The sequence below is a fragment of the Poecilia reticulata genome, linkage group LG20 (assembly GCF_000633615.1).
Source record: "Poecilia reticulata strain Guanapo linkage group LG20, Guppy_female_1.0+MT, whole genome shotgun sequence".
Lineage (NCBI taxonomy): Eukaryota > Metazoa > Chordata > Actinopteri > Cyprinodontiformes > Poeciliidae > Poecilia > Poecilia reticulata.
The window spans coordinates 18,321,802-18,343,038 of record NC_024350.1 but is presented as its reverse complement, the minus strand read 5'-3'; the positions used below and the strand labels follow the sequence as shown (position 1 = coordinate 18,343,038).

Genomic DNA, 21,237 nt, shown 5'->3' with positions numbered 1-21,237 from the left:
CAGATTATTACCAGTAGAAAATGGCCAATAGTTGCAGAATCGTAGTAGACTTAGTATGAAACTAAAAGCTTACAATATGCCTTACTGACAAATAGAAGAGTGTTATTATTCAGTAAATGTGTTTTAAATTTGGCTTTTGGGTGAAATTTATGGAAAAGCTTCCAACTACAATATCAAAATATCATTAAAGTTGTGATTTAAGTAGAAACATGCAGTGGTGATGTCCTCCTGCCAACCAACAGATGGAAACAAAAGCCATCTTTGTTCGTTTCATACAGTAAGACTCGAGTCTCAGAGCTTTAGTCCAAGTAAAGTCTCAAGTTTTTAGGTCAAAGTTGAGGCTGAATGAATCTATTTCTGTCTTATTCGTTTATCTTTGCCGGTGCGTTTTAGAGTTGGTTTTCCTCTCTGAGCTTCTTCGGCCATACTTGGGTTATTTTTTATGTTTCAATCACACCAGTCCTGTTTGGTCACTTTTAATCCAACTCAAGTCCGGTTCGTTTAGGTGAAAGCGTAATGAAACTCTAAAACTCTCGGTCTCAGTTTGATTAAAGTGAACTCTGGTGCAGTTTGAATTCATATGTGAACACCAAGCGGACCAGATTCAGCTCCAAAAGCAGGAAGTGGACTACAGCGCAGGGCATTCTGGGTAAATACAACCAAAACAAACATGCTAGCCCAGCGCTAGCAGGAGAAATGACTCATTGTTTTTTACCAACGACAAACGAGAAATCCTCCAACCACTAAAATCTGACACTACTCCAATTTTGTTTACATTTCATTAAGAAGGAAGTTGCAATCAGTGTCTTTTTCAGAGGTTTTTGAGTCATTTCCTTTAGTGGTTCTTAGTGCAGCGCCCCCACTGGTGAGGAGGGGAGCAGGTTTTTTAAAGTGTTAGTTTGGTTTAACTCAGTCCAGTGTGAAAGTGAAGCAGCCGGTAAAAATGCAACAAATGTTGCAACTTTTGTTCCCGGTCGAACCGAGTCCACCGGACTATCAGGTGTGAAAAATAACTTACTTTTTAGCTTTTAATCCCAGTAAGAATTATTTTGACCTACTTTGTTTTTTCAGGTGTTTTGGTGGTTAATCCTTTGTCGTTTTATGCTACGTTTGTAGCTTGATGCCTAGAGCAGCACTTTGTTTCATCTGTGGCTGTTTTAAAGCGCTTAAGTTGGATTGGATTTGTCAAGAAGATTTATTTTTAAACAAAACAGAAAAAGGGCCTGAAAATATCTTTACCATGTGGATCTTTCACCTGGAGTAACAGACAAAATTAGCTTTATTTTGAAAATGAAACACAGTAAAGAAGCCGAGTCTCTTCCTCTTTCTTCAGCTGCCATCAGGACTCGGGATTAATCTGTTTTCACCTCTGCAGTCGTCATGTCCACGCCTCGCCGCTCCGCCGTTTCCCTGCCTCCTGAAAACACACTCGTATGACTCACAGAGCAGGTCCATCAAAGTTTCCTCTAATGGTTTTCTCTCTGCTTTTGTAGGTCACTCTGTCTAGGTTACGTACTTCTGAGAGAGGCTGGTGGCGTGTTCACGAAACGAGGCACAGTTTCACAAATTACCGTCCTGATGTTGAGTTTAATTCTTCTAACTGTCCACACATGATGATGCGCCGCAGCAGTCAGTGGCTCACAATAGAAGATAACAAGGCCTTAATGCCAGATTATGACATTAGAGATGATTTAAGCTTTCCGCGCCACTTATTGTATATGTTGATTACCCTGCGGCTGAATAAAAGATAATAACAGGTAATGTATAAAATGAGGTTTCTGATGCTTAATGGGCGTCATTTGTGCAATGGATGAGCTTCAAAGTACCTGCTGGAAAAGTATCAGATTTATTCTGGGGTTTTTCTTAATTTAATTTATTACATTTAAATGTTTCAGATCATCAAACATCTGTTTTCAGGTGATAGTTGCATTTAATTAACAGAAAACCTGCGCTAATGTGAAAGAGTTGTTTTTAATTTAATGACAACTAGCAGTGTTTCTTATAGATCTGTGACTTGACCTGACAAGCTGTTTAGGATAATGCCAGCACATTTATATTAGATTTAACCGGAGACTTTGACTAGGCCACCCTAAAACCTGAATTTAATTCCTTTTTTAAGCAGATGCACTGCAAAAAACTGAATCTTACCGAGTATTTTTGGTCTAGTTTCTAGTGTAAATGTCTTGGTACACTTGAAATAAGACAAATCTAACTTACAAGTAATGTTTCAGCAAGAAATAAGAGTTTGTTTTAAGTCAATAAAAGTTTTTGTTTTGTTGGCTGATAACTTCACTTGTACCAAGATATTTTCCCATGTTATAAGTGAAATAATCAGCCAGTGGATGTAGGTATTTTTCATCAATATTAAGGAATTATTGACTTAAAACAAACTCTGATATCTTGGTGAAAAGTTAGTTTTGTCTTATTTTAAGTGAAATAAGATATTTACTCATTTTGAATTGTTTTTTTTGCCAAAGCCAAGTATTTGTGAGCTTTTGGTTACCAACTGATTCATTCATTTTCTCCACTCAGGAATTTGTGTAAGAGAGCTGAATTACATCAGATATGAATTCAGAAAGTTTCACTTATGTCACATCAATCCACAGAATATTTTCACAAAATTATTGAGGAACTTCAAGATGCTGCAAAATTAACAGAAATGACATCACAATTATTTATTTTGTTCCTAAAAGTAGATTCAGTCTACAATTTAGTAAATAAGGATTAAATAAAAATATTAAATAAAAATACTACGCAGTTATTAGAAATGGGAAAGACTTTTTAAATCCTTTCCAGACTATTAGTTTGACTTTGTTTCTTTGTTTCAGGTGTTGTTTTTTAGATCTACTGGTCTACTTCATGATGTCTGACGGGTTCTGTTTAAGTAATATATTGATTATAAAGGTTAGGCAGTAAAAAGGCAATAATGTTATTAATAATTTGGCTGCTTGCAAATGTGTCTAATCACAGTGAATTTATGAATTCACAGGGTTTTTATATCAACCTACATTCGTTTGGATAAAAACAAAAAACCTTTTATATTTACTCAGGTCATCTTTGGCTGAAATAAAAACAAAATATTGGATGATTTTAAACATTAAAGATTAAAAATCCTGCATGATCTCTCATGCCGCTGTAAACTGATCAAAAACCAACATTTTTCTCTAGGAAAAATCTCTTTACCATGACCATACAGTCATCACAGGTATGTGGGTTTGTATAAATATAAAAAAATAAAGTAAAGCTTGACAATATATATATATATACAATTTACTGAACACTGAAAGCACTTCTCGCCTCTTTTGAATGCACTGTGCAGGAAGCCATAATAAACATCAGTATGATTTGTCTGCAGGCTGTAATACCTGACTGTTGTAGCCAGGTAGCGTGTCAGCCGGAGACGCGTGCTTTACTTCACACAGCGACATGCTTTACTGCATGTGGATCTGGAGTCGATGTGGGCGGTTGATGCTGTTTCTCTTTGTCCTGGAGCAAAACGCAGGCATTTTTCCCCCACAATGACACTCAACAAAGTGGAAAAACTGCATTTTAAACCCGGGTTGTTATGATGTGGAGTATTTTGGAGCCGTATTTCTTTAAATTATTTGATGAAAGCTTCCAAATTCTGGAGGAAAATACAAAAACACAATTTTCGAAATAAATTCTGAGAGGCGATAAAATGTTATGCATCACCATTTTACAGACAATAATAATTATTAAAAAAATGTTTTACAACCTTTCTCACACAGCACCTTTCTAAAGAATTGACACCTCTTCATTTTGTCACATAATAAGCTAAAAATTTCATTTTATTTGGATTGTATGTTTTAGATTAACAGAGCAATAATAGTAATAGTAATAATAATAATTTATGTGCAGCACTTTTCTAAGTACTTAAAGATGCATGGAGATGATTCCCATTAAGTTTTTATGATTAGGCTAACAATATTTTGAGTTAATAACTTTTCTACTGTGTTAGCATTTTCGCTAGCATGCTAGTTGCCCTGCTAACTGCTAAACTGTACCAGCCGAATACCTGCTGAAGAGGCATTTCAGTGCTAGCATGCTAGTTTCCCGCTAGCTAGCATGCTAGCTTCCCGCTAGCTAGCATGCTAGTTTCCCGCTAGCTAGCAGCTAACTGCTGGTGTATTTTGGGTTGGTTCACAACACATCACCTCATGGCACTTTACAAAATAATGATCCATTTTGTCTGATCATGCATTTAATTGATCCTAGTTATCAATTACATAATTTTTTAATGGCAGTAGTAGCTCGTTTAGGAAAACGGCTAAAACGATGTAACTATTTCAACAGCGTTCCTCTTACTGCTTACCTCGATAAAGCAATATATGATTGTATCTTATGAACATTAACCTTCTTACTTTGTAAAAAAACCAGTGTTTATGATTGACTGCTGCTCTCTGTCACCATCTGCTTTCCTCAGTAAAACGTTTACAATAAAATGACAAGTTAGTTTCCATCCTTGTCTGCTTTAGCAGCTGACCCTATGATGGGTTTTACAGTGAAATCAACAAAATAAAAGCAATATAAAGCTACAAACTGTGTTTTATTTCTAGCTTTACTAGAGTTTTGACATCCGCCATCAAGTGCGACGTCACCTGCAGAGGGTCAGTCTGCTGTTTAAGATTAAAATATAATTCATTAGTTCCACACTGCCGTGTTTTTGTTTTTCTGCTTCAGTACACCTGAATCAGATAAATGACTCGTTAGCAGCTCCCTGTAGAACCTGCTAACATGCTGAGGAGTTAATGAAACCATTTGGTTCAGGTGTTGATCAGATCGGGGAACCCCTCAGTTTTAACTGAACATTACTTTCACCCAGGCGTGTTGGGAAAACGAGCTGCGATGGAGAGAATCCAGAGAACAGAAACGACTCCTGGGGACACATTTTCACCCCGCTAACCGCCCCGCCTGAGCCAATAACGGGATAATGGGTTGTGTCTGGTTGAGCGCGGTTCTTAGTTAAAAAGAAATGGCACCTCAGTGGGATGTGTTGATTTAGAGCAACGTTTCGTGCAAAAGCTGCAGGATGATGAAGTTTGACTTGGTTGTTGCATGGCTGTAATCTTTATTTGATTTCTGCACCGTTTAGTCCAACAAGGTCGGCTCCAAACAGAACATATCATGGTGTCCAAACTGAGGTCTGGGGGCCGTTTGTGGCCCCTGGACAGACTTTGTGTAACGATACATAATAAAAAGATGGAGACTTTTTTTTCCAATTAGGACAAAACTATAATATATCCCACAAATTAAAATCTCTGAGAAATGACAGAAACAACACAAAGTATTTATCTTTTAATAACTACGGGAACGATTTGGACACTAAAAGCAGACTTTGGTCCACATAAATCCGCTTTTAATTACATTCTTAAAACTTTTTCAAATAGAGAGACTTCAATCATGTTCTTACTCCTGAGAATAGACTAAATCTTGTTTAGTTTTCTTTAATCAACACCAAACTAAATTAGTTAAGTGGTTGCCTTTCCTTCAATAACAAAAAAATGTGAAACTGTTCTAAAATTTTGGATCTACAATGATTAAAATATTCCAAAAAAATATGTTTTCTGTATTTAATTAAAATATTTCTTGTTTAGTTTGTTGTTGAGCAGGAAAAACAAATTTTCTGCTAATATGTTTGTGAATTTAGTCTTCAAAAATTGTTTTATTTTTCAGACAGTGAGTTTTCTTCAGTTGACAATTTTACAAAAAGTTTATACAACTTAAGTTTATTTATATAGCGCATTTAAAACGTCAGCTGACAACGGCAAGTCATAATAATCACAACATCATAAGCAGATAAATGATAAAAAAAAAATAAAAATAAAATTAGGTTTGTGAAAAATAAAAATAATTTAAAAATTGGCAGGAAAAAATTCCAAAAATCTAAAAAATAAAAATCAAGACGTACTGAATTTCAGCTGCCTCGATTTATTACTAATCTCCCTCTTTTTTCATTTGTATTGCAAATTTTTTTTTTAGCACAGGTGATTGACATGAAATGTGTTTGCTTGTTGACCTTTGCTGACCTCTGGAAACATTTACTGATATTTTTAAAACGGTACACAAACAAAACACTTTGCTCCACAAAAACAAAACAAACTGAATTTAATTTGAAGAAGCAAAATGAAACCAGCTCAACTTTTAGCTAATTTCTCACATCTGATCCTGTTTAAGTAAAGCAGTCTGGGGTTTCGTTGCGTCGTTGTTTCATCGGGTGCGATTAGTTTTGCCTGGCTCTGCGCAGGCTGTCATTACTGCTAACAACTAGCCTCCTCTCCTCCAGAATTGAAATGCTAAGTGATTTGCTGAAAACATCCGCCATGCCGTCTCTGTGCAGAACAAACCCGTTTATCCGTCTCGTTCACCTCGGGGTTTGTCCCTCTCTTCCGCCTCATTAGTGATGTCATAGTGTGGATATCACTGTGATTATTCCCGCCTGGCATTTCCTAAATGACTCCTGATTGCTGGGATTTAGCCTGAAGGGAACTAAAAGCACATTTCCTGTGTGTTTTTCTTTTTTTTTTTATGATTATCATCATGTCAGAGAAGGAAGAGAGCGTCTGATGGCCAGGGTCATTCAGACAAAGCATATTTAACCACAAAAAATGAGAGAAAGCAGCCGGGCGAGTAAGGACAGGCTGGAAATTTCTCCTGCCTTGACAGACTTAAGTAGCCTATTACATGATGGTGAGGCTTTCATCTATTACTTCAAGGAGGTAGAGAAGATAATCACCACTGTTATTCTCCATCTGATGCGCCCAGAGCCACCTATTACCCTGCGGCCTGCGGCGGCCGGCGCTGCATACAGAGAGCCACCTCCACCTCCCGTCCACCTGGATTTCCGTTCACTCGGTTAACGAGAACAGCCATCGCCGCCGTCGCCGCCCCCCCATCAGCCCCTGCAGCGTCATCCCAAAGACGGAGATATGAGAGAGGGGATCGCTTCCCGGGTCGTTAGTTCTGCTAATCAGCTCTCTAATTACAGGCCATTACAGCTGGGCGTCTGACGCGGATTCTCTCCGCAGGACGCTGGACATGATGCACTCTGACACGCCTGCTGCCGCCCTGCAGGCTGAATATCAAAGGCGCTCACCTCTGGATGAGGTCTGTTTTTAGACAAATTAATAACAGCGTGCGCTAGCATCAAGCGCGTCTGGAGTGGGCTCCGCCGCTGTTACAGCAGGGACGGATCGCCGCCTTGATTAGGAGCAGGAATAATCACATGTAGACGTTGTGAAGGCTTACTTCTTGTTTCGGGGGGTTGATTGGAGAAAATACCTTCAGGTAAAGAGGCGCTCAGAGCAAAAAACTAAGATTTTAGATGAGTTTGAAGGTGTTTTCACCCCTGACAGTCCAGAAGATTCGGTTTGATTTGGGACCAAAGCTGCAACATTTGTTACATTTTGAGCTGCTGTGGTTCACCGTGTCAAACAACTGTTGAAAAACCTGTTCCCCTCCTGACCTGTGGGGGCGCTGCACTAAGAACCACTGAAGGATTTGGATTCATTTTGAAATCTGTTTTCCTTTCTGACTGTACTTTTTAAGGATGGAGCTGATTATACAGTATACATTTTTGAAAAGAGAACTATTATGAAAATTTAACATTTTTTGCACATTTTTTAAACTTTGTTTGGGTCGCCTCAGCTTCTAGAAGCCGTACAAGTGCTAAAAAATATTCTGCCATTTTCTGGTTATCATTTGGGATGTTTCTGCACTTGATAGATTCGGTTTGATTTGCAACTAAAGTTGCAGAATTTGTTAGATTTTCAGCTGCTGCCCTTTGGAAAACCTGTTCCCCTCCTCACCTGTCGGGGCGCTCCACCAAGAACCCTTTAAAGAAAACACTTGAGTGCAACTTCCTTCTTCACGACATAAAAAAACAGATATTTAAAGATGATTTAAAAAACATCTCAGTTTTATAGTGGAAAAAGAAACATTCCAAACTATAAAATTTTGATATAATTTTTCTGTTGCAGAATTTTAAAGATTTGATGCTGTTTTGACATTTTTCAGCCAATAACCCAACATTTGAGTGTCTCGGGTAAAATCAGTGTAAGAAAATGAGACGTCAGGATTCTGGAAAAACTTTCCTGACATTTTTATCATGTTTTCAAATTAAAGTTAATTAATCCACACATTCAAATCTTTCAAGTGATTTGCAATGAAACTGTGATTAAGAGTCTCTTGTGCCAGCTCATGCAGAGATCTGGAGATTTTTCAGTTTTGAACTTTCAACGTTTTGTTGAAGAGTTTATAAAGCTCCATCATGCTTACCTGCAGAATAAATTAATAAAATTAATCGGATTCCTGTCGGAGACCCCCTGCTGGTAAAACCTCCATCCTGGCAGCATCACAGAGAACTTTAAACCTCTAACTTTTATAAAATCTGCCTCCAAACTTCTCAGTCAGGTTTTTACTTTAACTTTTTGTGGCAAAATTGTGAAACCAGAAGTAGCAAAAAAAAATTTAAACTCAACTGTAAACAAAAGCTGAAATTGTTTAACATTTAACTCATAATGTTTGCAATTGTTTTTGGGCTTGATGGAAAAACATAGAAAATTTTTTGTCAATTTTAGTAACAAGAGTAAAAGTGACTGGATAGATGAGCTTTTTCTGGTGTGAAATAACAGGAAAGGAAAAAGAAAATATGTATTAATATACAAATACTACCTTTGATACCCAACATTCTCTATTGTAAGAAGATTTTAATATGTTTGCCATAATTAAAGATAAGGAAATTATCTCAATTTGCACCTGCCAAGTGATGTGGGGAGGTCGTATCAATCAATAAATCAGTTTAATTTAATAGATAAATACAAAAATGAGATGAAACACTGCAAAAACACAAAATCTTACCAATTATTTTTGGTCTAGTTTCTAGTGTAAATATTTCGGCACACTTAAAATAAGACAAAACTAACTTAGTTTTCATAACTTTTCAGCAAGAAATATGAGCTTGTTTTAAGTCAAAGATTCCTTAATATTGATTTCTAAAAGTATTTGTTCAATTGGCAGATTATTTCTCTTATAACATGGAAAAATGTCTTGTTTTAAAGTGAAATAATTTACCAATGAAACTATCCATCCATCCATTTTCTTTACACCCTTGTCCCTCAGTGGGGTCAGGAGGGATGCTGGTGTCTATCTCCAGCTAGCGTGCTAGGGGAGAGGCGGGGTCACCCTGGACAGGTCGCCAGTCTGTCGCAGGGCAACAGAGAGACACACAGGACACACAACCATGCACACACACACTCACACCTAGGGGCAATTTAGAGAGGCCAATTAACCTGACAGTCATGTTTTTGGACTGTGGGAGGAAACCAGAGAACCTGGAGAAAACCCACCATGCACAGGGAGAACATGCAAACTCCATGCAGAAAGACCGGGGCCGGGAATCGAACCCAGAACCTTTTTGCTGCAAGGCAACAGCTCTACCAACTGCGTCACTAAATCAATATAAATTCTTGCCTTAAAACAATCTCATATTTCCTGCTAAAAAGTTTCTGGTATTTTAGTTTTGCCTCATCTCAAGTCTACTAGGCCAAAAATACTTGGTAAGGTTTCACATTTTTGCAGTGTAGTGAACTTTTCCACTCTTCCAACCCAAAATGGACGAACGGTTAAAATGTGTTACCAGGCAAAAAGCAAAGAAAACATTAATAACAGCATGTTTGCTGAAATCCTGTCGTGTTAATTACGTCCATCCAGTGTTTGCATTAAACCCTTTAAAATCAACTCCACCACTACTTGACAGGAAGTCGGCTGAGTTTCTCGTGGGAAAATGGCCGCCTTGATGAAATCCATGGTTTGGGTCGATGAGCCGTGTAGAGTTTTGATTAATGACCGTTATTATGTCGTCACATGTTGCTTCTCTAATCATTACATTTCCCACTGACCGTTTTAATTATTTCTCTGTTCACGGCTTATGGCCTCGTCTTCGGTTAATTGGACTAAAGCGGAACCTCAAAGCCTCTTGATACATATTTACTTTTCAGACTCACAACTGAATGGAAAGGACATTACCTTCGATACGTCTATCGACTGTTAGCAACCCAGAACCGAAGTTGGACTTTGGATCAACAGCAAAACTTTGAAAAAGCTTCAACTTTGACATTGGATTTATGTAACATTGCACTGACAGAAATTACTAGAATCACCGTAGTTACATGAACGTTTTCTCACCAAACAATGATGAATCCAACGGGGTCAAATCTGGTCTTCAGGAGGAATTACACACATTATGTTTCGGAAGAAAACTAGCAAATTTCCAGAGGTCTTTTGAGAGAGGCTGATTGTAATTATAAATTCAAGAGGAAAACTGTTTGGTCCCCTGAGACGACGTCTCTCTCTTGACATTTAACAAGCAATCAACCTGTGGGAAGCTTTTAAAATATCACTGGATATTTATGAAGAACACGGCCTTCAGCTCTCGCCGTCCCGTGTGCAGAAACCCGCCTTTGTCTTCCCTCATAAAAATCACCTCCAGCTTTTTTATAATTGATTTAATATGGCTGAGTCTCTTCCTGTGATGAAAACAGGATGTCTGTCAGAAGAGCTCCTTACTTTTTTCCTGATGTAACTGAACGAAATTACATAAAAAAAAGAGTAAAAAAAATAAAAGAAGTTTATAATCCATCAGAAAATGAAATCACTCATTTAAAACCAAATAAAAATGTTTCTTGTCTCCTTTTATACAATAAATCTAGACAAAAAAAATACTTGGTAAGATTTTGTGTTTTTGCATAAAAACAAAGTCTTATGAATGTTTTTCTCCAGTTTCTACTGCAAATATCTCAGTACATTTGAATTAAGACAAAACTAACGTAGAAGTGAGTTTCCAGCAGGACGTAGCAGCTTGTTTTAACTTCAGTATTTCCTTTAATGAAATGTACTAATTAGCAGAGCATTTAATCTGTAACACTGTAAATAATCTACCAGTGAAACTCAAACTTTTCCCATATTTTGCTGAAAAATATATTTTTGCCTTATTCCCAGAATATTTATAGATTCACAATAGAAACTACAGATAAATAGTTGGTAATATTTTCCATTTTTGGTCCAAAGTACCAACTCAGGTTGGATGATTATGGATTAATTTCCAATAACAGCTCCTGTTTATTTGAAATAATTAGCTCCTAACCCCCCTGCAGAAGTGCTTACTCTGCAGTGTTTATAGTTAGCAGCTTCCTCCGGGCGCGTAAACACATTAAACACATTTGTGTTAAAACCCTGCAACGCTTCATTCTCCTTTGGAGGAGCACGCGCTGCACAGGAGCGTGGCGGCGAGGATTATGCATGAATCAGAAAATGGCCTTTTAGTCATCCTTCCTCGGCTCGAGCGCCTTTACAGTCAGACAATACAAACAATACTTCACGGGTAAACATCTTGGTTTACAGTGATTTCCAGAGCACTTTACCCTTCATCCAAACGCAGAGGAGGAGGAGGAGCGGAATAATTTTTCCGCTGATATTTTTAGCTTTTTCTGTGCGAGGAAAAGTGCGTTCATCTCCATTGTTAACCACGGTGGGCGGAGCTTCAACAGAAGCAGGTCAGACTGCCTGATCGATACACACACATATTCCCAGTAAATATGCTGAATATGTATGGGATTGTTCTCTGATGCTGCATTTATTCCCCCCATATTTCCTTGTTAGACATCCTGTTTGATTCTCGCGCTGGCAGCTCTCCCATATCCTCTGTAAATTACTCGATTTGGAAGTGAGATATGAGGCGCGGCGCGCAGCCACACCATTTTTCACATTCTGCACCTCAAGCATCTCGTTTTGACTGAAATCTTCTCATTCATTCACGGCTTATGTTCCTGAGAACGACTGGCGGGATGGAAATCATCAATTTGCCTCCATTCCCTGCATATCAAATACGAGTCTTTTTATAAAAAAAAAAAAAAGAAAAAATGAGCTGGACCCAATTCTGACGTCGTGATGCACCTTTTAGATTGAGTTTTATTTCTACGCCGATGATGTCAAACTATATAAATGAACAAGATTTCATGCACAAACAGGAAGTGAGAAGCTTCACTGCAAAAACTAGTTTTTAGTGCAAGCATCAAAATGAGACAAAAGTAACTACAAGTAACTTTTCTGCAAGAAACAGGAGCTGCTTTAAGTCAATACTTGAGATTGATAAAAAAAATACTTGTTTTGCATAAAAAGTGGAAAAATGTCTTGTTATAAGTGCACTAATATGTCAATAGACTAGACAAAACTACTTGGTGACATTTTGTATTTTTGCATTTTGCAGTGTATCTAATGTAAACTTTTGTTTTTGCTTTTACTTTCTCATAATAAGAGCTTGTTTCAGTCAATTGTTAAAAGTGAACTGAACATTTAAGACAACATGTCCAAGTTATGAGGCACCTTGTCATAGAGATATTTAAATTATGCAACATTATGTTTTACGCCACAATGCCACTCGATTGAACAGTTTTTCATCTTTCTCATTTAATGGAACGAACTGTGAGATTAAGCGATATCACACAGAGACTGCAGGGCAACCGCAGATCTACTAGAGCGGCTTTAGATGGAAACTGTAAGGTTCCCTTTCGAAGAACCACTTTTGCTCAAAGTGCCTCTGTCCGTGGGAGGATCTGCAGCTTGGAACTCACTTCCTGTTCATTTGAAGTCCGTAACCAGTTTTAGTACGTTCAAAAATCAAACAAAACTGGTTATGTCACAAACAGAACTGGACCCATTTTTGATGTTTTACATTTTTCTGTTCGTATGCATTGTGTTGTGCTATTTTAAATAATTGTCACTTCAATTTTAGAGTTTTTTTTAAAGCCCAACTAGGGACAAGTGCTGCAAATTAGCTGTTGCTATTGCACCATGATGCAAACATGGGATGATGTTTTATTCAGTTTGTCTATGTTGATGTGTGTCTGTCCCTATCAAATAAACTTTATAATAATTTTTGTGAAAAAGTTACCAGTTTGTTGCTTTTGATTCCAGAGCTTTTGCTCTTTTTCATTTTGGTTTTCTCACCACTCTTGCTCCTCCTGCTTTCCACCAACAGGCTCTTGCTATTCGTTGTGTTTTCTTCTTATTAGTTTCCTTCGTCTTGTTACGATCTTGTGACGATTCTCTCGGCTCCTGCTGCTGAATAAACTCCAACATTGATCCATAAACAGTGGAAATTATAACTTCCCGTAAACAGAGCGCTGAGGGGCGACGTTTACGTTCTTCTACTGATCTGAGTTAAAAACCGTTCACAGAGAAGTCTGACCTTAAAAATATATATGATTTTAGCAAACAATTGGAGTTAAGAATCAATTTAAAACAAATAAATAAATAAAAAATGCACTCAAGAGTCCTCCCAAAAAAATCTGCTTTTATTTGTTAAAGTTACAGTTACATTTATTTGATTTGCAATAAACTGAGTTTTTTAGTGTCTTAGCAAAAAGTAAAACATTTATTCTGTCATTATTATATTCCAGCCTTGAATCTGAACATCCTGTTCCTGCTGAGGCTTCTCCTAAGTTTCTAACTCTACACTCAGGATGTGGGTGTTTTATGCATACATTAATTCAATAATTGCAACACAAGAATCTGCCTTTCTGAGATCCTCAGCATCTCCAGAGGCATCAGGGTAATGCCGAGGCTAAAGTTCACTTCTTTTCACTTTTTCAATAACCCTTAAATAAAAGGTTCACGGAGGTCGAGCTGAAAAGAAAGGAAAAAACGTGTTAATGCAAATCAAATTTCAGCCTGAAGGGATTAGAGGAATTAAAAATGAAAAATAGAAAATTCATCCTTCAGATGTAACTCCTGTCTTTACATCCGACCTCTGCTGATTGTTAAAGACGGTTTTCTCTGTGCGGCTTAAAGGAAACGGATCAGAAAAGTTCCTCATGTCTGTAGATGAGCAAATAAAAAGGTTTAAATGAACACAAGTTCAGAAATCATCCAATCAATCAAACAGATGTTAATGTTATTATACTGATTATTTTGTTTAAAAACTTGATCAAACTAAGACTCAATGTTTAAAAAAAACATAATTATCTTTACAATAACTGATTCATAATCTCATTTTATATCCACTACAGTGAACTCCATCACAAACTGACATTTCAACGTCTGACCGACAAAAACGAGCCAAACTTCAGGCTTCACATCCAAACTCACAATTCAGAAACCAGAAAGTTTTAATCTTACGTTGCATTTTATTCCTAATTTAACCCATCAGACACATTACTCACATTTTTAAAAAAATCTCTTTAATGTTTTTATCTTTACTTTTTAATTTCTTTTTATTTCTCTTTCTCACTGTTTACGATTTAATGATGTAAAGCCCCCCGGAAAACATTCCAGTTAAGCGATGTTTAACTAAAGTTCTAYGGGGTTTAGAGTCCCAGTTGACGGCGTTCAACTAAAAACCTAGAGGTTGGAGTYCTTGTCAAACGGTGTTTTTGACWAAAGTCCCWGAGGGTTAGARTCCCAGTTAAACGACGTTTAACTRAAGTYCTACKGGGTTTAGAGTCCCAGTTGACGGCGTTCAACTAAAAACCTAGAGGTTGGAGTCCTTGTCAAACKGTGTTTTTGACWAAAGTCCCAGAGGGTTAGAATCCCAGTTAAACGACGTTTAACTGAAGTTCTACTGGGTTTAGAGTCCCAGTTGACGSCGTTCAACTAAAAACCTAGAGGTTGGAGTCCTTGTCAAACTGTGTTTTTGACTAAAGTCCCTGAGGGTTAGAGTCCCAGTTAAACGACGTTTAACTGAAGTTCTACAGGGTTTAGAGTCCCAGTTGACGGCGTTCAACTAAAAACCTAGAGGTTGGAGTCCTTGTCAAATGGTGTTTTTGACTAAAGTCCTGAGGGTTAGAGTCCCAGTTAAACAACATTTAACTGAAGTCCTAAAGGGGCGCGGGTTTTAATGTGTTTAACTTTTTTTAAAATCTCTTTGTCTTTCTCACTGTTTATTTAATGTCACATGCTGTTTTTATTTTAATTATGTAAAGCACTTTGAAATGCATTGCTGCTAAAATGTGCTATTCAAATAAATTTTGATTGATTCATTGATAGAGAGCAAAAACTTTGACATTTCAGATTTTTAAAAGTTGAAAATTAGTTTGAAAAAACTCAGACATTTTGAGATTAATCTAAAACAATTTCTAGAAAAACATGAAAATTTTCTATTCAAATGTTTTCAGTTTCTTCAAGGAAATTTTTGATTTCTCAAACTTGTTTTTTTTTCTAGAAAATTTCTGAGATTAATCTCAAAATCTCTGAGTTTTTGGTTGTTTTTTTCTGAGCTGATTTTCTTTTTATATGATCACTGGTAAAATATTACAAGTCTATAATTCTTTCTCCTCCTTTACACTGATGATTCTTTAGTTGCTAATTTCTCATTTATGCTGGAGGAAATGACGTAAAAATTCAAATGAAATGAAAGTTTTGTCCTATTTTACGTGTTTTGTGGTATTTGCCCTAGAAACCAGAGCAGAAACATTTGTTGTGCTTTTGCATATTTAAAACAAAATGAACGGTGGGGTTTGGCTATTAGTCTCCAACAAACACAACAAGGTCACAGGAGTTTCTTTCATTTGTTATTCTAAACAGGTTGTCATGTGGCTGTTTCCAGCCATGATGATGAATAATGAGTTTTTGGGTTTTGGTCACAGCTGGACAGAAGCGAATAAAGAGGCTAATTAGGGAGGACAATAACAGCTAAAGTTTAGATTTTGGGGGTTGAAAACACTTGAAGGTATTCCCTGGATGAATCCTGCTGAATGTCGCCGCTTTGTTTCCCCACTTGGCCGCGTTTAAACGTCTCCTGCTGCAGGTGAATCCCAGATTTTCTGCTTCAGGATTCAGCCGGACTCGGAGCTTTGCAGGAAGCATTCGATCTCAATCCCGTCTCCTGTCTCTGCTCGATAGGCCCGGTAGGAGCGGCGCGGCGGCGGCTTACCTGGGCGCTGCGCTCTGGACCGCCGCCTAATCATCTGGCCTCAAGTCAGGCAGGACAGCTGGGCCCTCAAAGGACCCACCGCATCCGCAGCGCTGCAGGAAGACGAGGAGGAGGATGAAGGAGCAGGAACTAATCGCTCTCCTCGTCTGACGGGATGTGCATAACGACCCGGCGTCCTGCGCTGGCGAGGTGAGTGCAGAGCTGAACGCTCACTGAGGAACAAACACAGATTTTCCTCATTTACAACAAGGAGCAGCTAACGACCGGAGGGACGGAGTGGACTCGGCTCAGGAGAACTTTTAACTCCTGGACCAGGAGTTTGAAGAACAGGAACATTAAAACTGTTCATCAGGTCCTAAATGGGAGAAACTCGAAGCTTTTTCTGGACCTTAGGAAGCATGAAAGCAGATCTGTTCCTGTGATTATGGATAAACGATAATATTGTTGTTCTGAGACCATTTTACTAGTAATATATTAATAATGGCATAATAAGAGCAAAACCAATAAACTTTGATTTTGTAAAGGACACTTAAAGGTACAATATGTAACTTTTATTTTTTTTAAATTAAATGTTTTTTTACATATTTAACTGTCACCACATCAAAACAGTATGAGACAGACAATCTGTGTTGCCATGCAAACCAACCAATCAGAGCCAGGAGGCGGGGCTTTGCGCTGCCAATCACTGCCCATGGATTATAAATTAACAATCTGGAGGTTTTTGAAACGACTCATTTACCAGAAACCAAAAAACATGAAGTTATTGTCAAAAACCATCTGGATGTTTTCCTTTAAACACTTCGGTTGTTTTCAAAAACATTAGAGATGCAAATCGAGTTAAAAAAATTACAAAATGTTAACATATTAGGTTCCCTTTAAGTTCTGGAAAAGTACTCTCTAAGTTTTGGGAAAATATCCTAAACAATGCTCTGTAAGCTCGTGAAACACACGAGGTCCAGATCGCAGCCTGAATGATTCAGGAACTTAACTTATAAAATCCATTAGTAAATATTTCTACCAAGTTTCTTTTCTTTCTTTTACGACATATTTTGCTTCTTTGTAGAAAATGTAATTTTTTTTACATTTCTTCTATCTCTGCAGCATCAGATGCAGGTTTAGTTTGGAAAGCTTCGCAGTGCAGCAGCTTTATCTCCTGCAGTCGGATGCAGCTGCTGCTCCTCTGCTGCTCAGTGGGAGTTTCTCCAGGAAGCGGCTCGGCGGGGGGCTGGGTCGGCCCGAGCGATTAGCTCCGGCACATCCACGGATCCTCCGTGTTCGGAGGATCATTTGCCTTCCCAGATAGTTGACGTGATGTGCGCCTGGCGAGGCGGCGCCTCCTCCGATGGTCACGTTGTTTCAGAGCCGCTAACGCTCCGATCAGTCACCAGAAATCCAGCAATCACACTTTAAACACGCAGAGAGCGCCTGCGTCTGTTCCCCCTTCACTTTCAAATAATAGCCGTGATTTGCATATATTAGCTTTTTTTCATTTCCTAAGCCTGCTCACACATCTGCTCAGAATTAGTCATTATCGTTTTCTGGGTAATTTGGCAGGGGGGCGCCACAACTTACTCCGAGTGCCTCAGAAACCAAACAGAACTTCATCTGTGGGAAAATCTGTGTTTATTTTAGCTCCACACTGCAAAATCACAAATCTTACCAAGTATTTTTGTCTCGTTTTTGGTGCAAATGGTGCCTAAAATGAGACAAAACGAGATTAATTTCCAGCAAAGTATAGGAGCTTGTTTTACATCAATAATTCCTTAATATTGGTTTTAAGAAGTACTAGTTTCACTTATAAAAATAAATGTTTCCTTTTTAATAAATGAAATAATCTTCCAGTGGAACTAATAACTTTTAAAATCAATATTAAGGAATTATTGATGCAAAGCAAGCTTATCTATCCTGTTAAAGTTACTGGTATGAAGGTATTTGCAGTAGAATCTAATCCAAAAATGGGGAATGTTTTGTGTTTTTGCAGTGCAGGCACTTTATCTCTGTGATTATTTTAGCCTCTCTTCGCTGCAGGAGCGGCGTCGACGTTCTGCAGGATTGGAAACGTTGATGTCTGATCAGTAATGATGATGGCGATGACAACCTGGTGCACGGTGGCGACGCGGGACAGCAGACGACTCTCACAGATGGTGGAGGAACTTAAAGGTTGGGCTGTTGGTCGCCGTGTTTGTTCTGCTCTCCTCCTGGACCAATCGCGTGGCTCCGGAGCCCCTCTGAGTTGATTAACCGCGCCGGCTTGCCAGCAGCTTCCCTGATTGTGATTACCTTCTGTGTTTTCTAATTTGGACCCGGCTTGAAGTGGTTCTAAGTCTGAGCGCTTGACATTCCCTCGAACGGGCCACAAAATCCGTCATTAGCCGCTGCATGTGCGGCTCCTGCTCCTATTGTCTTTGTCTCATTTAATGCTTGTCTCGTGTGAAATGAACTATCAGGCCACCAAGAGCACTTATGATAAAAAATGATGGTGGGAATCCTGAAATATGGAGCTTTATGGGAGCCAGAGCCTACTTCTACAAGGTTAATGAACTCTCACTAACTTTAATAGTCTGTTTTCCGACTCATGCATCTTCATAAAAGCGCCCTTCCCCAAAGTCTGCAGGCGAGGGGTGCCATTTCAAACAGCTGTGCCAGGCGAGCCAAATGAAAGGAACCTCATGATGAATCGCATCCTCCTTCCTTCCATTTCTGCGCCGTTCACCTCACCTGGCAAACCGTCGGAGGATTACCTTCATTCCCCCTTGATGCCGAGATGTAAGCGAACGGAGAGGATGGGGGGGGGGGCGACGTTAAGTTCCTAATCACCTGGACCGAACGAGGGCGCGGAGGGGAAGCGGAGTCCCAGGGGTGGCTTTAAAGAGCGAGCAGCCGGGGTTGGAGCTCCAGGCTCGCTCGCAGGTCTGCAGACACACAAAGGCTCACATTTTAGGCTGAGGACCCCCAGATACAAACATGTAAAAGTTTGTTCACTTTGTGGTTATTTTTATTCCCTCGTTTGTGTTTAAAGCTTTTTAAAGCTTTTAAAAGTTTGATTTTATCTGAAACAGCAGCAGCTAAAAATGAGCTATAATTCCTAAATCTGACTTAACCAAACGGCTTCCTTAAGTAAAAGTACAAACAAAAATGCTCTCCAGCAAAAGTATTTGCTTTTAAAAATCCTTAAAGTGCTTGTTGAATGTATTCCAGGATCATTAAATGTGTTTGGCCACCTGATAGTCTGGTAGATTAGTTATTGGGGACCAGAGTCACAACATTTGTTACATTTTCAGCTGCTCTGGTTCTTTTTCACATTGGGTCAAACCAAGCAAACTCTTTAAAAAGCCTGTTTCCCTCCTCGCCTGTGGGGGCGCTGCGCCAAGAACCACTGAAGGAAACGACATGAAAACCTCTGAAGACGAAACTGAAGTCAGTAATTCACAAAATGTAAACTGAAATGGAGCAGCGTCAGATTTTAGCGGTTGTCAGATTTCTGTTTTGTCTGTATTTCTCCTGCTAGCGCTAGCCTCTAGCCTCTCGCCTCTAGCCTTTAGCCTCTAGCCTCTAACCTCTAGCCTCTCGCCTCTAGCCTTTAGCCTCTAACCTCTAGCCTCTCGCCTCTAGCCTCCAGCCTCTAGCCTCTAGCCTCTCCCCTCTAGCCTCTAGCCTCTCCCCTCTCGCCTCTAGCCTCTAGCCTCTAGCCTCTCGCCTCTAGCCTCTCGCCTCTAGCCTCTCCCCTCTCGCCTCTAGCCTCTCGCCTCTAGCCTCTCCCCTCTCGCCTCTAGCCTCTTGCCTCTCGCTTCTAGCCTCTAGCCTCTAGCCTCTCGCCTCTAGCCTCTCGCTTCTAGTCTCTAGCCTCTAGCCTCTAGTCTCTACCCTCTAGCCTCTAGCCTCTCGCGTTTGTTTTGGTTTCTGCCAGTGAAATTAGTTATTTTCATCAATACTAAGGAATTATTGATGAGTTTCCAACACTTTATAATGAAAGAAATTGATTTGGATATTCTTTTATTTTGCCTGATTTAATTTTGAAATGCTTTTTTTTTATTATTATTTATTTCATTTTGGTCCCAGATTTCCAATTTTTTAGACTGTGTCTATTTTTCACTTTTACTCGAGTAAAAATATGTTTTTGGGTACTTTACCAACCTCTATGTGTAAAAACTCCTCCAAACAAATTACTTATATGAAACCATTCAGTGTTTTACACTTTGCCAAATATACTAAAGTAAAAATTAAATTAAATTGCTTTTGTTTTTTTGCAGGTTTGCAGTTTGTTCATTAGGCCTCCATTAAGGCAGAAGAAACACAAACGTGCAAAATAAAATATGAGACATTTGAACTCATACGTCCCCCGGGAGGCGAGGCAGAGATTAATCAGTTTATTTTGGGCGGCGATGTAGAGTTTTATTTATACAGATATATACATGTAGAATGTGTTTGGCGCTGGCAGCTTGTTCTTATTTTGCCAGCTGCTTTTCTTGCCTGTAGCTCAATGAAGCCGTGACATCAGGTGACATTTAAAATATTTGTGACAGCAATAACATTTCAAATATTGCGGTAAAGGCATCTTTGCTGTCAGGAGGGATGAAAGCAGGAGGTGAAGGCGATACGATCGGTTTATATTTTTGGAGCTGATAAACAAAGTCTCAGGAGTCTGGAGGTGGGTTCTGGTTTGGTTGGATGTTTTCCTTTGTTCCGGATCTGGAGGTTATTTAAAGTGTCGCCGTGTGTTTGGAGCGGTTTCCTGATCAACACCTACACACAGGTAGAGGCACCAACCCCAGCAGCAGCAATTAGCTGTGCCAAAAATGACAAACTTAATTGTAGGCTAACGTTTGCGTCGCCACGGTGACGGGAAGGAGGTTAAAAGCTCGTGTTGTTTTAGAGCTTTGTGGATAAAAGCAGGACAGAAGAGATTCAGTCCCACAGAGACGCCTGTGAAGCAAACTGATGATTTACTTTATTAATAATTTATTAATATTATTACTATTATCATCAACAAATGAATGGATGTGAGGATTTGATCTCTGACACAAGAGACTGAAACTCACTTCATGTATTTAGTTTTTAAAACTACACTGAGCCAACAACAAACCAGTCATCCATCCATCCATCCATCATCCATCCATCCAACCATCCATCCATCCATCCATCCATCATCCATCCATCCATCCATCATCCATCCATCCATCCATCCATCATCCATCCATCCATCCATCATCCATCCAATTATCCATCCATCCATCCAATAATCCATCCATCCATCCAATAATCCATCCATCCATCCATCCATCATCCATCCA

General features: G+C 38.9%; 2 long non-coding RNA genes across 2 annotated transcripts; one reads left to right on the top strand and one right to left on the bottom strand.

The window, feature by feature from the left end:
• Window positions 1-1,261: 1,261 nt before the first annotated feature.
• On the bottom strand, window positions 1,262-3,589 carry LOC103456702 (uncharacterized). Its single transcript, XR_532301.1, has 2 exons — window positions 3,366-3,589; window positions 1,262-1,417 (listed from the first exon to the last, which is right to left on the bottom strand). It is a non-coding gene; the product is annotated as an uncharacterized LOC103456702 (long non-coding RNA).
• Window positions 3,590-15,929: 12,340 nt separating this feature from the next.
• Window positions 15,930-19,171, top strand: LOC103456701 (uncharacterized). Its single transcript, XR_532300.2, has 2 exons — window positions 15,930-16,135; window positions 17,975-19,171. It is a non-coding gene; the product is annotated as an uncharacterized LOC103456701 (long non-coding RNA).
• The last annotated feature ends 2,066 nt before the right edge of the window (window positions 19,172-21,237 follow it).